At 47.5% G+C, this 17,093-nt stretch overlaps 1 pseudogene across 1 annotated transcript in view; it reads right to left on the reverse strand.

Annotated features, from left to right (window-relative positions):
- Positions 1–2,459: 2,459 nt before the first annotated feature.
- The window catches only part of LOC309558397, a 53,465-nt pseudogene continuing 38,831 nt past the window's right edge, over positions 2,460–17,093 (reverse strand). Inside the window, exon 2 of the transcript in view lies at positions 2,460–3,001. The product of the transcript in view is annotated as an uncharacterized misc_RNA (transcript). The remainder of the gene's footprint in view (positions 3,002–17,093) is intronic.

The raw sequence follows: 17,093 nt of genomic DNA on the forward strand, positions 1-17,093 counted from the left end.
TTCACACTTTAGCTCCAGCCTACTGCTCCTGCCCTACCCCTACCACCCCTGCGTAAGTGTCTGCCTCTTCCTCTGCCTGTCATGTTTTTAAATTACCCTGTGACAAAAGTCTCTAGAGAATCGCAGTATATATGGAAAAAGGTATATAACACCCCGCTTCAATCTGTGGTATTGGGGGGCTACAGGTTTATCACACCAGTTCTACAAATAATTGGCCAGTAACTGTTGTCACTGTGTGTAGCAGAGTTAACACAGCAAAAGAGGCCACATTTTTGCAGGACTAAAATACAATCTTAGAAAAGTATACTGTTAAATAACACCCCACTTCAATTTGTGATATTGGGGGGCCACAGTTTTATCACACCAGTTCCACAAATAATTGGCCAGTAACTGTTGTCACTGTGTGTAGCCCAGTTAACACAGCAAAAGAGGCCACATTTTTGCAGGACTAAAATACACTCTTAGAAAAGTATAATGTTAAATAACACCCCACTTCAATATGTGGTATTGGGGGGCCACTGGTCTATCACACCAGTTGTTTAAAAAATTGGCCAGTGAGTTTGGCACAGTGTGTAGTAGAGTTAACACAGCCATAGGCATGCGCACAGGGTGTGCCAGGTGTGCCTGGGCACACCCTAATCACCTAGGGCACATAGCATTATCACTCTGTTTGCCAGTGAGGAGATGGGAAAGATCTCCCTCGGACCTGCTCTGCTCTATTTCTCTTTGCCAGCAGGGAGAGTAATATATCGGGGCCATGTACATGTAGGCAAACACATGCATGTGTATTTCAACTTTGGAGTGCACACCCTAATGCAATAGGCTGCGCACACCTATGAACACAGCAAAAGAGGCAATATTGTTGCAGGACACAAATACACTTGTAAAAGTATACTCAGATAACACCCCACTTCAATATGTGGTATTGGGGGGGGCACTGATCTATAACACCAGTTATAATACATTAAAAGTGCTTTTGTCACTGTTTGTAGTATTTCTGCAGCAACGCTCAGTCACCACACCTGTCACAATGCTGCACAGTGCACAATACAAATCCACTATAATATGCTTTCTATATTACAAAGTATATTATACCATGGATTACACCCCTATATAGTGCACTGCACACCTATACCAAATAAATAGCAGCCCTTGAAATGACTTTTGTGGACATTAACAGAGCGATTTGTGTCACTGCTGATCTCTGTCCCTGGAGCACACTGGATACCTGTCCCTAAACTGAAAAATTGCATACCTATACCAAATATATAGCAGCCCTTAACATGACTTTTGTGGACATTAACAAAACGATTTGTGTCACTGCCGATCTCGATCTGTCCCTGATGAACATAGCATACCTGTCCCTAAACTAAAAAGAAAGAGTAGTAGACTTATACCGAAATACCAGCCCTGAAAAGGACTTTTGTGGATCTTAACAGAGCTATTTGTGTCTTGCAATCTCTTCCTGATGCACACAGCTGACCTCTCCCTATGCTGACAAAAAGCAGAATGTGAAATGGCCGCCAGCTCAGGTCTATTTATAGGGTAGGGGGACTGTCCATGTGCTGAAATGTTTCAATTGGCTATCCCGTTCCACCTGACGGCTGTGTCATGGGTCAAAGTTCTCCCCAATGTAAACTAATATGGCCGCCGTGAACAACGCCACGTGTTCGCAAAATTGGCGGGTAGCGAACAAGCATCCCTACTTGTGAGGCCAAGTGACAGCTGTCCTTATCTACTATGAATAGTTCAAGTTGGAGTATCCCACTATTCCCTTCTCTTATCCAAGTTCCACAATAAATATACAACCAAATCCCCTGGACTGTGTATTTAGTAAAGAGTAATGGAGGGATGTGTGAAAAATCCCCTAGTGACTGTCTGCAGGTTATCAGAGGGAGACCCAAGAAGTCATCACACAGCAAACCCTACAGGGAAAGTGCTACAATTGCATTTCCATGTTCTGTGTACTGTGGGAGACCAGATATAGTGAATACAGGTATATAAGCGCTGCGTAAATTGACAGTGCTATATAAGTACCTGAAATAAATAAATAAAATACAGGTTCCTGGGTTTCGTAGAACTTTAATTGAACAAGCTGAAGTTAGAGGCTGATTGGCTATCATGCATAGTTGCATCAGATTTTGCACCATCCAGTTTTAGTAAATCAAACCTATTGCCACCAAAAGGATATTGCTCACAGATACACAATGATATGAACCTCATAATATGCCCAAAAATAAGAATTATTTTACCTCAGTTTATTTTGCTATCATTATGTCATTATAAGTGCGCTTAAATAATTTCTGTTACATACAGTATCTCTCTCCCATTTACATTCTTTAGAAAAAAAAAACTTAAAAGTATACAATTTTTAATTGTAGAGGAAATTTCCTTTGCTAATTGAAGTAAGCATTTTTTTGTCATTTGAAAAAAGTCAAGGTACCAAAATAAATCAAGAATTACAAAAATGACAGAAAAAGCCTCCACATTTTTCTTTCTTTCTTTTGAAGCCGCTCTTGTTCAGCTCACAGATCCTCCTGTAGTTTGGCTAGTTCCATTTGTCTCTGCCTCTCCAGCTCCTCCTTTCTCAGTTTCATGACCTAGTTCTGTGTCTCCCTCTCTCTCTGCCTTTTGATCTCCTCTTCCTCCTCCTTCTTCTTCTTCTCTAATTGTAGTTGTTCAAGAGCTCTCTGCCTCTCAATCCTCTCCTGTTGGGCCTTCAATGCATACTCATGTATGTGATTCATTACAAAACTCTTTCTCTCAATTATCTCTTTTACTAGATCATGTGGTTGGTGTTCCATTTTAAATTGAACATCTTTAATGACTTCATATAGAAACTTCAGCACCTCCTCGTGTCTCCCCCTAGTCTTCATGTGATCTTCTTTCGTGTAGTTTTCAAATGAGAAAATTTTATCCATGCCCATGTTCCGAAACATCGTCTCTGTATCGGTGAGATTTCCCCTGCTCTTGTGGGTAAGGGCAACAATGGGGCTTAAACCTGAAAAAACAAACATAAAGATATGATTTTTTCCATGTTAATGAAATGTAACAAGGTTTTTGGGCATCATGATGACTGACATGGATTTGAATAACTGGAGCACATGATTAATGGTCCAAAACAGTGTGTGCAAATGTATTTATTTTTTTACTTTTTGAGTATGAGTAGGGGTATTATGCACCCCTTTTTCATTCACATAGATGGACTGTTATCTGGGTGACCCCTTATTGTTAAAGGGGGCTTTCAGATTCCAAAACCATCCTGCCCACAGATTCTCACAACCACCCAGCCAGAGTTGTGGGGAAGAGGCCCTTGTCCTCATCAACATAGGGAAAAGGTGCTTTGCTAGGGATCCCCCCCTAGCAGGATAACTGCCATATATGGCCAGTTCAGGGGGAGGTGTGCATGCTTGTCATCCCGCTTTCCTGGCCTGCTCAGTTGCATGCTCAGATGAGGGTCTGGTATGGATTTTTTGGGCACCTCCCATTTTTCTTGTGTAGGGCTCCTCCTTAAAATGTATACCAGATCTAAAGGGCATGTTATGAATGCTCAAGCTATAGCGTACACACACTGTATTTAGTAACAGGTATGGTTGCTATTAGTGTTGCACCGATACAGATACTGATACTTTCCGGCTCGGTTCTTTCAGCTGTCAATAAAATTCCACCATTATCAGCTGAAATGTAAAAAAAAAAAGGCCGGCATTTATTGGTTGTTAAGGAGTGGGGCCGCTGCGTTCTTAACAACCGATGAATCATTCAGTTGTCAGTGGGGTTCCCTTGTTGACAGCTGAAGTGTTAAAGAAGTCTGGCAATTGGGGCTGTCAAAAAAAAAAAAAAAAAAAAGCAACCTGGCAATGTTTATCAACAACATTTCTCAGCCCCTGAATCACTAAGATAAAAGACACATTGTTTCTTTTTGTATTTTTCTGTTTCTTCATCTACAGATCAAAGAGGTGAACGTCAATCTGAAGATGAAGTCAACCACTAGCTAACCGTATAACTTACATATACAGCAGCAAGGCAGCTCTGTTGCTGTCAGGGAAGACATGCCCGTACAGGTGGAGGTTTGCGCCTGTCACTAATGCTGGCGCCAGGCAGACTATTTAAACTGGCTGCAGTATGGACTTGTCACTGTTTGGTCTGCAGCTTCAGTGTGTTATTCCTGTTTCCTGTGCTGACCTCTGATTCTGAATCCGGCTTGCTTCTGACATATGTTTGTCTGCTTAATACCCCAACCTCGGCTTGTTTTTGGATTCTTCTTCTGCCTGCTGTTTTTGCTCGATCTACCTGAATGTTTCCGGCCTGGCTCGACTGACTCTGCACCTGCACTTCCAGTCTGCTTTAGCCACTTCTTCAGTCTGCCAAACTGTGTGCCAGCTTACCCATCACTAGCCTGTCTGCTGCACATCCTCCTGCTGATTGCTGCCACACAGATTACTAGACTGATTGCAGGTGCTCCTACTTCTCTGTGCTCGTGGTTGCTGTCTCCATATCAGTAACCCCCGAGCTGGTGCTGTACAAGAGGCTCTACTCTACACATCAGGCTTACTGACCAAGTACATGACAGTTGCGCAGGATCGTGTACCTGCTGCACTTCTGGGTCTGGGGCAAGCATGCACGTGGCTGGCGGCCCACTCCTGCTATGTTTGTACACAGTGGGAGGGGATTTGCCTGTACTATGGTTTCGCTGTCCGCCGGGACCTGCTAATCATTCAGCACAGAGGCAGAGTGGCGATCTGCCTATGTAAACAAGGCAGATCCCCGTTTTGTCCATAAGAAAGGCATGAATCCTGTGTTCCTGCAAAGCAGGAACACAGATCAATGCCTTCCCCTAATAAAAGCACCTCCCCCACAGTACATAAACACTGGCTAGGCACACATTTAACCCTTTGATCATCCCTGATGTTAACCCTTCCCAGCCAATGTCATTGGTACAGTGCATATTTTTGGCACTGTAATAATGTCACTGATCCCCAAAAAGTGTCAAAATTGTCAGTTAGGTGTCTGATCTGTCGGCCGCAATATTGCATTCCTGCTATAAGTCGCTGATCGGCGCCATTACTAGTATAAAAAAAAATATTAAAAAAATAAAAAAAAATATCCCATAGTTTGTAGCCGCTATAACTTTTGCGCACACCAATCAATATAAACAGATTAGGATTTTTTTTTTTTTTTTACCAAAAATATGTACCAGAATACATATTGGTCTAAACTAATAAAAAGAAAATATTTTTTAAATTTTTTTGGGGTATGATTTATAGCAGAAAGTAAAAAATATTGTTTTTTTTTTTTTTTTTTTCAAAATTGTTGGTCTTTTTTTGTATAGTGCAAAAAATAAAAACCTCAGAGGTGATCAAATACCACCAAAAAAAACTCTATTTGTGGGGAATAAAAGACATCAATTTTATTTGGGTACATCGTTGCATGACCGCGCAATTGTCAATTAAAGTAACGCAATGCCGCATCGCAAAAAATGGCCTGGTCATTAAGGGGGTAAACCTTCCAGAGCTGAAGTGGTTGAAACAAATCTTCTGTTAATGCTCTGTAATTGATGTGTTATCTATTTATTTTGTACATTTTTTGTATAAAGATTTGCATTTAGACAACTGTATGGTGAAACATCAAGATAATACAATTTATAGTAATACAATTACATTTTCATTTTAACCTCCTCCTGTCCACCGTATAGTAAAATTACGGCGGGCAGGATCCCTTCTCATTCTGGGACAACGTCATATCTCGTCGCCCCAGTGTAACTGCTCCTTTGTGCCCAAGGAAGCGTGCAGCATGGCGATTGCAGTTGCGCCGTGTTCCTAGGACACATTGTTACCCTGATTTTGGTAAGGAGCCAATTACAAGGCTCTTTACCCATGTGATTGGCTGTGTCCAATCACAGCCTGTCACATGTAAACGTGGAAGTGTCATTTATTGGCTCTCCTTGCCTCACACTGACAGAGCTATCTCCTCGCAGGGGAGATCTGTACAGGTAATCAAGGCACTGATTAGTTCAGCCCCAGCAGTGCCCATCAGTGACACCAATCAGTGCCCATTAGTGACACCAATCAGCACCCATCAGTGACACCAGTCAGTGCTGCCCATCAGTGACGCTTATCCATGCCGCTAGGGATGAGCTTCGAATTCAAGTCAAAGCTAAGTTCGACCCAAACATTGATTGTTCGCTCGTTCGTCAAATGACGATCAAATTTTCTTCTTTGCGGGAAATTTGAGCACCCATAATGCACCGCATGCGCACGGCGCGTGCAGTGCGTTATGTGATTGGCATAAGCATGCACCCTGACCTCCATGCTTTGGCCAATCAAATGATCTATGCCATGATGGGACAAAGGCAGGCTACCTTTATCCAATCATGGCTCAGGGGCTAAGGACACGCCCCACAATATATAAATTCTGCTCGCACAGCCACAGCGTGTAGTGTGATTGTGTCGGCGAGATAAGAGACAGTGAGAGGAACGTGTTTGAGGCAGGGAGAGAATAGCCATTTGCAGATTGTCAGACAGTGCAGTGTAGCCTAGAGACATTGCTAGCAGTGAGTTAGGGAGGGAGAGGATCCTGTTTTTCACGCAGGGAGAGCAACGTGATTTCCAGTTTTTCAGACAGTGTAGTGTAATTAGAGACATTGCTAGCAGTGAGATAGGCAAGGGGAGAGGTTTGTGCTTTTTACAAGTTAAGAGATCAGATAGTGAAGTATATTCAGATAGTGCAGTATATATCATAGACCATATACCATATATTGAAATCTATATATAGGGCCATTGATTAGATCTCATCAGCCCATTCAGTATCTATTGGTCAGTTGCGTATACCCTATATTGATCTCTATCCACTTCAAGTCCAAAAGGCCGACAAGGAGAGGCAGATGCTCACAGGCCACGAAAAGAGGGCAAGCAGCCTCTGTGTCCACTGTGAAAAGTGATGGTCACAGACATGGTGCATCCTCTGCAGGCGGGGCACGTCCGTCCTTTTTGTCCTGTGCTGGCTGTGTTATTCAGCCACAACATGCAGAAGAGTTGGTGGAGTGGATCAATAAGCCGTCCTCATCCTCCTCGACCTCTGAAACCAACGCTCACACTAGTTTGCCTTCCATCGTAGTTGCCACAGGCTCCTTCTCCACAGCTACTCCTTCTGTCACCCCACCATCATGCACGGAGGAGTCACCTGAACTATTCGATCATAGTGTCAGTGACATGTTGCTGAAGGATTTGCAGCAATTTGAAAGCTGTGATGTTGGTTCCCAGGTTGATGAAGGGAATAGCGTGAGCCTAGAGAGAGGGGGTGACAATGACGGACAAGAAACCAGCAGTCATGTTCCCACAGCTGCAGCATACTGCCAAGCTTGCTCCAGTGACGAGGAGGGAGGGGATGATGAGGTCACTGACTGTACTTGGGTGCCTGACAGGATGAAGGAGGAAAGTGAGGGGGAGGAGGAGGCACACCTCCAAGGATGCAGGATGTGCTCCAGGGGCCTCCATAGGAGTAGCCAACTTATTGCATCACAGCACAGAGCTCCACAGATGAAGGGTGCTGAAAACTCCCCGCAGACTTCAAAAAGTTAATTAGTGTGGGCTTTTTTCAGCACATGTGCAGGAGACAGAAGCATTGCTGTTTGCAACATCTGTCTGAAGTGGATCAAGCGTGGCCAGAACGCCAGCCGCTTGGGCACCACATGCTTGACAAGGCATACGAAGACCTGCCAAGCAGTCCATTGGCAACAACACCTGAAAGAGTCACACAATCAAAACAAGTGTACTGCACCTTGCTCCTCATCTTTGATCTCTAACCTTATACCGCATGTCTTCCCAAATACAGTACCTACATTGAGAGGGATGATGGTATAGCAATGATTGCCACAGAGACTTGCACCCAATCTGCTAGCAGTAAACCATCGCTTTATTTGAGCAGCAGGCAAATTTCACTACCCCAGTTGCTAAACCATAGAAAGAAATACTGTCCCAGCCATCCACATGCTCAGCGTCCCTAATGCTAGCATGGCTGAATTGCTAGCATTACAACAATTGCTGCCTTTTCATCTGGTAGACTCTGCTCCCTTTCACAAATTTGTGGAATGTGATGTGCCTCAGTAGCAGGTACCAAAAAGGGATTTCTTTTTGCATAAGGCCATTCCAGCTCTCTACCGTCATGTGGAAGGTAGTGTTTTGGCCTCATTGGAAAGAGCAGTCAGCAGGAAGGTTCACATGGACAGGGACGTTACATTTCTTTCACGGTACACTGGGTAACTCTGCTGGCAGCTGGGAAGGATGCAGGACAGGGTTCAGTGTTGCAGCTTGTTTTGCCACCATGCCTCTAAAAATTTGGTGCTGGTTCAAAAGGGGCCAGTTGTATCTGTAAGACTAGATGTTAAGAGCATCCCCAACCCTTACATAAGACATCAGGAGCCTCCCCACCATCAAAAGTTGAGTCCCCCACCCTCCCTTACATTACAGTGCACCACCCTTACCTTGTGCTGCTGCTGTAAAGAAGCTGGAGGCATTGCAGAAAGACAGGGTCTGGAGGAGGGCTGGAGCTCTCCTGCAGCTGCAGGAGAGGTGCGAGGGCCACATGAAAGGGCCTGGAGGGCCGGATTCAGCCCGCGGGCCTTGTGTTTGACACATGTGGTCTAGGGCATAGGAGTCCCACCAGGGCAGAGATTCTGTCAGCTCTGCAGGGGCAGGCTCAGAGATGGTTTAAGCCACAACAGCTTGAGCCAGGAATGGTTGTTTGCGACAATGGCACCAACCATCTCTCTGCCCTCTGTCAGGGACACTTGACACATGTCCCATGCTTGGCACATGTTCTGAATCTGGTGGTGCAGCATTTCTTGAACAGATACCCAGCCTTCCAAGATCTCCTGAGGCAGGCCAGAAAAGTATGTGGCCATTTCCGGCGTTCATACAATGCCAGTACAATGGGGGCGCCATATTGGTCACTGGCAAATGCCCTCAAACCGCTACTCAGACACAGCAGAGGAAAAATAAAATAACAGGAACTGAAAGTGAGTCCATCCATACAGGAAACAGCCGCAAGGTGGAACACCACAAACAAAGTAAAAACATCATATAAATGTCTACAAAAAACCTTTTCATTGCCAAAAAGACAAAAAAGGGGGAGGGTTTAGAAAAACCCAAAAATCTCAATAAAACCCTTTAAAATATTTTGAATTTGGATGATTCCCTTCCTCTGATTCAGAAGGACTTTTTGATTGCACTTCTCATCTTCGCCACTAACCATAATTATTTCTGGTTTGGTGGTAGTTTCTACTTGCACAACTGTGGCGTTGCGATGGGGGGCCAAGTTCGCTCTCAGTCTGGCAAATTTATTTATGGCACACTGGGAGAAGGATGTCATCTGGACACGGCCCTCATCACAGCTACGTCTTTGGAAACTATATATAGACAGGAAAGCCAATTGAGACATTTCAGCACATGGACATACCCCCTAGTTTATAAATATACCTGAGCTGGCTGCCATTTTACATTCTGCTTTTTGTCAGTGTAGGGAGATTTTTGCTGTGTGCAGCAGGAACAGATTGTCAGTGACACAGATCGCTCTGTTATAGGTCCACAAAAGTCCTTTCAAGGACTGGTATTTGGTATTTGGTGTACTATCTATATTGATAGTGAAGAAAAGTAGGTGCGCTAAACTTATACACAGTGTTCCCCAAAGGGGAGTAAATCACAACGTGATTAACTATTTTAAAGGAACAATATTCAACAAAATTTAAATATAATAACGTGCTCTAGTGTATCAACTAAGCAATCAAGGTGGAAGATGCTCTCTTCAAAACAATAACAGAAACTGGAATAAAAGTCCAATCCAAACAAAAAGTCCAAGTGGTGTTGTAAATAAGATGAACTCCTTAGTGAAAAATCCACAGCAAATTAGAGTGCACATAGTCCCACCACCATATCTGGATTGGCTCCTTACCAAAAGATGAAAATGTAAGGGCGTAAATAACACAAATCCAGATACAAGATACCCACGATGGATCCCTTAGACCACACTTAGGGAGAGGATGTGCCTCTTACCAGAAAAAACATGGATATGGGCTTAATCACACACTCTCCTGGGAATGGATGGTATCCCTCCTATGGTCCCTGGGTCTGGATGTGTCCCCTCCGGTGCCTGAGATATTCTCGCAGTGTCCCAGAAATAAAAATCGTGCCATAGTGTAGTACTTTACAGACCGTTTAATCGCAAAATACTTAAAACACTTACATAAAACGACTTGTTCCGGGCACAGAAAGCACAGCGGTGGAGAGGAGAGGCCACGGCCGCCTGCAGCGCGGTCCGCGGCGATGAGTGATGACGTTGCGGCGCTCCTTCTGACGTCACTGGTACTGGTGCTGGTGGTGGTGGTGGTCACTGGTGCTGGTACTGGTCACTGGTGCTGGTACTGGTGCTGGTACTGGCCTGGACACTGGTGCTGGTACTGGCCTGGTCACTGGTGCTGGTACTGGCACTGGTACTGGCCTGGTCACTGGTGCTGGTACTGGTCACTGGTGCTGGTCCTGGTACTGGCCTGGTCACTGGTCACTGGTACTGGTACTGGCCTGGTCACTGGTGCTGGTCACTGGTGCTGGTACTGGCCTGGTCACTGGTACTGGCCTGGTCACTGGTACTGGTGCTGGTCACTGGTGCTGGTACTGGCCTGGTCACTGGTGCTGGTACTGGCCTGGTCACTAGTGCTGGTACTGGCCTGGTCACTGGTGCTGGTACTGGTGCTGGTACTGGCCTGGTCACTGGTGCTGGTACTGGCCTGGTCACTGATGCTGGTCACTGGTGCTGGTACTGGCCTGGTCACTGGTGCTGGTACTGGCCTGGTCACTGGTGCTGGTACTGGTGCTGGTTCTGGCCTGGTCACTGGTGCTGGTACTGGCCTGGTCACTGGTGCTGGTACTGGTACTGGCCTCTTCACTGGTGCTGGTACTGGCCTGGTCACTGGTGCTGGTACTGGCCTGGTCACTTGTGCTGGTACTGGCCTGGTCACTGGTACTGGTACTGGTACTGGTCACTGGTGCTGGTACTGGTCACTGGTGCTGGTCACTGGTGCTGGTACTGGCCTGGTCACTGGTGCTGGTACTGGCCTGGTCACTGGTGCTGGTACTGGTACTGGCCTGGTCACTGGTGCTGGTACTGGCCTGGTCACTGGTGCTGGCCTGGTCACTGGTGCTGGTACTGGCCTGGTCACTGGTGCTGGTACTGGTGCTGGTGCTGGCCTCTTCACTGGTGCTGGTACTGGCCTGGTCACTGGTGCTGGTACTGGCCTGGTCACTGGTGCTGGTACTGGCCTGGTCACTGGTGCTGGTGCTGGTCACTGGTGCTGGTCACTGGTGCTGGTACTGGCCTGGTCACTGAAGCTGGTACTGGTCACTGGTGCTGGTCACTGGTGCTGGTACTGGCCTGGTCACTGGTGCTGGTATTGGTGCTGTTACTGGCCTGGTCACTGGTGCTGGTACTGGTGCTGTTACTGGCCTGGTCACTGGTGCTGGTACTGGTCACTGGTGCTGGTACTGGCCTGGTCACTGGTGCTGGTCACTGGTGCTGGTACTGGCCTGGTCACTGGTGCTGGTACTGGTCACTGGTGCTGGTCACTGGTGCTGGTACTGGCCTGGTCACTGGTGCTGGTACTGGTCACTGGTGCTGGTGCTGGTGCTGGTCACTGGTGCTGGTACTGGCCTGGTCACTGGTGCTGGTACTGGCCTCTTCACTGGTGCTGGTACTGGCCTGGTCACTGGTGCTGGTACTGGCCTGATCACTGGTGCTGGTACTGGCCTGGTCACTGGTGCTGGTACTGGTCCTGGTACTGGCCTGGTCACTGGTGCTGGTCACTGGTGCTGGTACTGGCCTGGTAACTGGTGCTGGTGCTGCTCTCAGGTTAGGTCACTGTGTCTGTCACAGAGTGGGGTGTCACGATAATTGGTCCCGCGCGCCAAAATGCCTCCTGGAGTAGAATGTGGCTGTAGTAGAGAGCAAAGCCGCTGCTTGCTCTCTGCAGCTCCTCCCACAGGCGGAGTGCATGACTCATATTACTCCGCCTGTGAGCCGGATCTACTTCGGCTCCGACATGATTTCTCTGTGCAGGCTCAGCTTGCTGACAGCTGACACTCTTCTGCCTGCATCGATGAGTCATCTCATCTGACTCACTGTGACTCACAGTCACACACACAGCCGGGATATTGCCCTGAGCTCGCGGGTGTCCGTGAGCTCAGGGCGGAAAGCGGGAGTCTCCCGCGACTTGTGGGAGACTTGAGATGTCTGACTCTGTGACAGGAGGGTCAAAAGTTCTGGTAAGAGGCTACGGGTGTCAGCACAGGGTGTAACTCATCTCTCTCACTATTCACTGGTGATTGGCTGATTGGATCATGTCCTTTCTTTCTACCTGCAGTTCTATTCCATTAGATTGTCCTTGGACTGTATTACTGTGATAGATTGTTTAATATATGTCTGGCACAGCTCCTAATATACATCTACTACTTTATATGGACTGTGATCTTCCTATTGAGCTAGCAGCCTTGTCTACATATATTTTATATTGTCTTAGTATTTTTCTGTCTTAAGCGCAAATATCATTCCCTTTTTATCAGAATCTATTTAGGCCTGATCCCTGGATTTGGCACGCTTTATGCGAGTGTCTAGTTCTGGGGCAGGTTCCCTATCTGTCAGGGACATTGCTAGTGATAGGAAAAGGTTCCAGTGAAGTAGGGAGAGAGCAGGGACTATGGGGTCAATTCACTAAGAGTTAAATAATGGCAAAAAAAATGCTGTAAAATACCACAAGCAGTAAGTCAGTTGTGAAAGTTCAATTCACTAAGAATTTAGCATTAACCACTTAAGCCCCGGAAGATTTTACCCCCTTCCTGACCAGGGCCTATTTTGCGATTCGGCACTGCATGACTTTAACGGACAATTGTGCGGTCGTGCGACACTGTACCCAAATGAAATTGACGTCCTTTCAGAGCTTTCATTTGGTGGTATTTGATCACCTGCGCAATTTTTTGATCATGCGCTATAAACAAAAAAAAGCGACAATTTTGTAAAAATAACAATATTTTTCAAATTTTTTTTATATGAAATCCCCCCCCCCCCCCCCAAAAAAAAATGTAAAAATCAAAAATTTTTAACATTTTAGGACAATTTGTTTTCTGCTACCTATGTTTGGTAAAAAAAAAAAAATAGCAAAAAGCGTATTTTGATTGGTTTGCGCAAAAGTTATTGCGTTTACTAACTAAGGGAAAGATTTTTGTCATTTTTATTGTTTTCTTTTTAACGAGTAATGGCAGCGATCTGCGATTTTTTTGCGGTACTGCGACATTGCGGTGGACAGATCGGACCCTTGACCGACATTTTTGACACTTTTGGGGTTACCAGTGACATTACTGCAGTAATCAGTGCTATAAATATGCACTGTTACTGCAAAAATGACACTGGGATGGAAGGGGTTAACTTTATTGGAGAGGGAGGGGTTAAGTGTGTCCTAGGGGCGTGCTACTAACTGTGATTGGATGTGGCTTTGTGTGTAACAGCACAGATCAACGGTCCTACATAGCAGGACAGAGTGATCTGTGCTTTTACACAGGGGAGAATAACAGGCGGCTTTGTTTACATCAGCCGTCTGCCTTTCGACCTCTCTACCTGACGATCGCGAGTGACCGGCGGACATCGGGTCTGCCGGTCACACGCGCCGGCATCTTCGGGTACAAGCGGGGGCGGGAGCGCGCCTCCGGCGGCGTGTGCTCGCCCCCTATTCGCTCCCAGGCTAGTGACGTACCGGTACGTCACTTTGCCTGGGAGGGGCTGACCGCCGTCGTATGTAGTCGGGCGGCGGTCGGCAAGTGGTTAAATAACTGCAGCAGTATTCTCTTGATTCTGCGGTAATTACTGCATTTTCTCATGCGGTAATTTATCGCACGTGTTGGTGGTTAAGGGTGGATTAAGTTAATTTCTTGTGGGTGGAGCCAGGCATTTAATAACATCCGCCACGCTGTTGGGCCTGAACGATAGACATGAGGAGAAGCCAAACATGATGGGTTTAGTGGAGTGCATGGTAAGTAGCTATCTACACCCTCATGGCCATGCTCTATCATGCTGTCTGCTTGCAAGCTCTGCATGTGTACACCACACCGCCCAACTTTTTGAGATGGGAGAGAAGGACACTAGGGTTGAGCGGACACCTAGATGTCCGTGTTCGACGGGTTCGGCCGAACTTTAAAAAAAAGTCCGGGTCCGTGTCCCGGACTTTTACCGAACTTTTCCCAGACACCGAACCCCATTGAAGTCAATGGGGACCCGAACTTTAAGGCACTAAAATGGCTCTAAAACACCAATGGAAAGGGCTAGAGTGCTGCAAATGGCAGCAAAACGTAGTTAAGAGCATGGCAAGTGCTCTGCAAACAAATGTGGATAGGGAAATAACTTAAAACAACAAAAAAAAAAAACAGAAAAATAAAACAATGTTCTTCATCTCTGAAGGACGAGGCCCATAAGGAGTAGGAGGGAGGTTGAGGTGGTGGTGGATGTGGCGGTGTCATAGGCGTGCGCACAGGGTGTGCCTGGTGTACCTGGGCACACCCTAATCACCTAGGGCACATAGCATTATCGCTCTGTTTGCCAGTGAGGAGATGGGAAAGATCTCCCTCGCACCTGCTCTGCTCTATTTCTCTTTGCCAGCAGGGAGAGTAATGTATCGGGGCCATGTACATGTAGGCAAACACATGCATGTGTATTTCAACTTTGGGGTGCACACCCTAATGCAATAGGCTGCACACACCTATGGGCGGTATAGGTGGAAGCGGCGGTGGAGGAGGACCAGGGCCGGATTAAGAGCATCATGGTCTTGGTGCTGAGGATTTTGAAGGGCCTTAAGGGCCGTGCCTTGGCATGCACCCAGAGGAGGAAGGGTGCAGCCATGCATGCCTAATTCAACATGGGATGCTGTCTCTGAAGCCCATAAACACATCCATGCATCGGCAACTGTCCCTCCTTGTCCGGCCTTCGCGCTGTGTGGGGAGGTTCTGAGGGTGCTGCCTGGGGAAGCGAGCATAGAAGCCAGACTTCTGTGTTTACAAGTGACAGAAGAGCGGTCACAGTGAATATGGCCAACCCGGGGCCTATATAAAAGGTAGGGGCCTGCATGGAGCTGCAGCTCCAATAGCCCCTACGTTAATCTGGCCCTGAGGAGGAGGACGAGGTAGCCAACACTGCTTCTTTTCACAAATTTTAAATGAGGGTACACCCCAAAAGAGTGAGAAAGAGCAAAAATGGAACAATGGCTGGGTAAGGTCGGTATCCATTGCTATTCTGCACAAGGTACGGAAAAGTCCCGTGGGATCCATGCCTGGTTCTTTTTAATGAACGTGAGCTTGTCCACATTGTCTCTGGACAGGCGGCTGCGCTTGTCTGTTATAACATCCCCAGCCGTGCTAAATACCCGTTCAGATAATACACTGGCTGCAGGGCACGCCAGCACCTCCAAGGCGTAAAGGGCAAGCTCAGGCCATGTGCCAAATTTGGAGACCCAGAAGTTGAAGGGGGCAGACCCCTCATTCACTACATGTAGGCGTGTGCACACATACTGCTCCACCATGTTGGTAAAATGCTGCCTCCTGCTAAGACGTTCCATCTGAGCTGCTGGTGCTGCTGTTTGTTGTGGCGTGCTGACAAAGCTTTTCCACATTTCGGCCATGCTAACCCTGCCTTCTGAGGTGCTGGCTGTGCCCTGGTTGAGTTGGCGACCTCCTCCTCCTCCTCCTCTGCCTTGTGCTTCCACTGTGGCCCCGCTGTCAGATGGGAATGCCAGCAGCATCGCGTCTACCAGCGTGCGCTTGTACTCGCGCATCTTGCGATCGCGCTCCAGTGAGTGAATTAAGGACGGTACGTTGTCCTTGTAACGGGGATCCAGCAGCGTGGCCACCCAGTAATCAGCACAAGTTAGAATGTGGGCAACTCGGCGGTCGTTGTGGAGACACTGCAGCATGTAATCGCTCATGTGTGCCAGGCTGCCCAGAGGCGACGAAAGGCTGTCCTCTGTGGGAGGTGTATCGTCCGTGTCCTCTGTATCCCCCCAGCCACGCACCAGTGATGGCCATGAGCTGGCCTGGGTGCCACCCTGCTGTGAACATGGTTCCATCTCCTCCTCCAGCTCCTCCTCCTCCTCATCCTCCTCAACCTCCAGAACTGTGCCCCTGCTGGACAATTGTGTCCCTGGCGTTTGTGTGTGCAGGAACCCACCCTCTGAGCCCCTTGCGAATTACTGCCCTGAAAGCCTTTGAAATGTTACCTCTTCATCCTCCTCCTCCTCCTCCTCATCCTGTGCCACATCCTCTTCCATCATCGTCCGAATTGTTTTTTCAAGGAGGCATAGAAGTGGGATAGTTAAGCTGAGAACGGCATCATTGCCACTGGCCATGTTGGTGGAGTACTCAAAACAGCGCAACAAGGCACACAGGTCTCGCATGGAGGCCCAGTTATTGGTGGTGAAGTGGTGCTGTTCCGCAGAGCGACTCACGCGTGCGTGCTGCAGCTGAAACTCCACTATGGCCTGCTGCTGCTCGCACAGTCTTTCCAGCATGTGCAAGGTGGAGTTCCACCTTGTGGGCACGTCACATATGAGGCGGTGAGCGGGAAGGCCGAAGTTACGCTGCAGCGCTGCCAGGCGAGCAGCAGCAGGGTGAGAACGCCGAAAGTGCGCACAAACGGCCCGCACTTTCTGCAGCAGCTCTGACATATCGGGGTAGTTTTTAAGGAACCTCTGCACCACCAAATTCAGCACATGCTCCAGGCAAGGGATGTGCGTCAAACCGGCTAGGCCCAGAGCTGCTATGAGATTTCTCCCGTTATCGCACACCACCAGGCCGGGCTTGAGGCTCGCTGGCAGCAACCACTCATTTGTTTGCTGTTCCATGCTCCTCCACAAATCCTGCGCGGTGTGTGGTTTGTCCCCCAAACAGGCAAGTTGTAAAACTGCCTGCTGTCGTTTACCCCTGGCCGTGCTGAAGTTGGTGGTGAAGGTGTTACGCTGTCCGGATGAGGAGGCGGTAGAGGATGAGGAAGCGGAGTAGGAGGAGTTAGGAACA

This window comes from Pelophylax lessonae (genome assembly GCF_965119305.1).
Source record: "Pelophylax lessonae genome assembly, chromosome: 6".
Taxonomy (NCBI): Eukaryota; Metazoa; Chordata; class Amphibia; order Anura; family Ranidae; genus Pelophylax; species Pelophylax lessonae.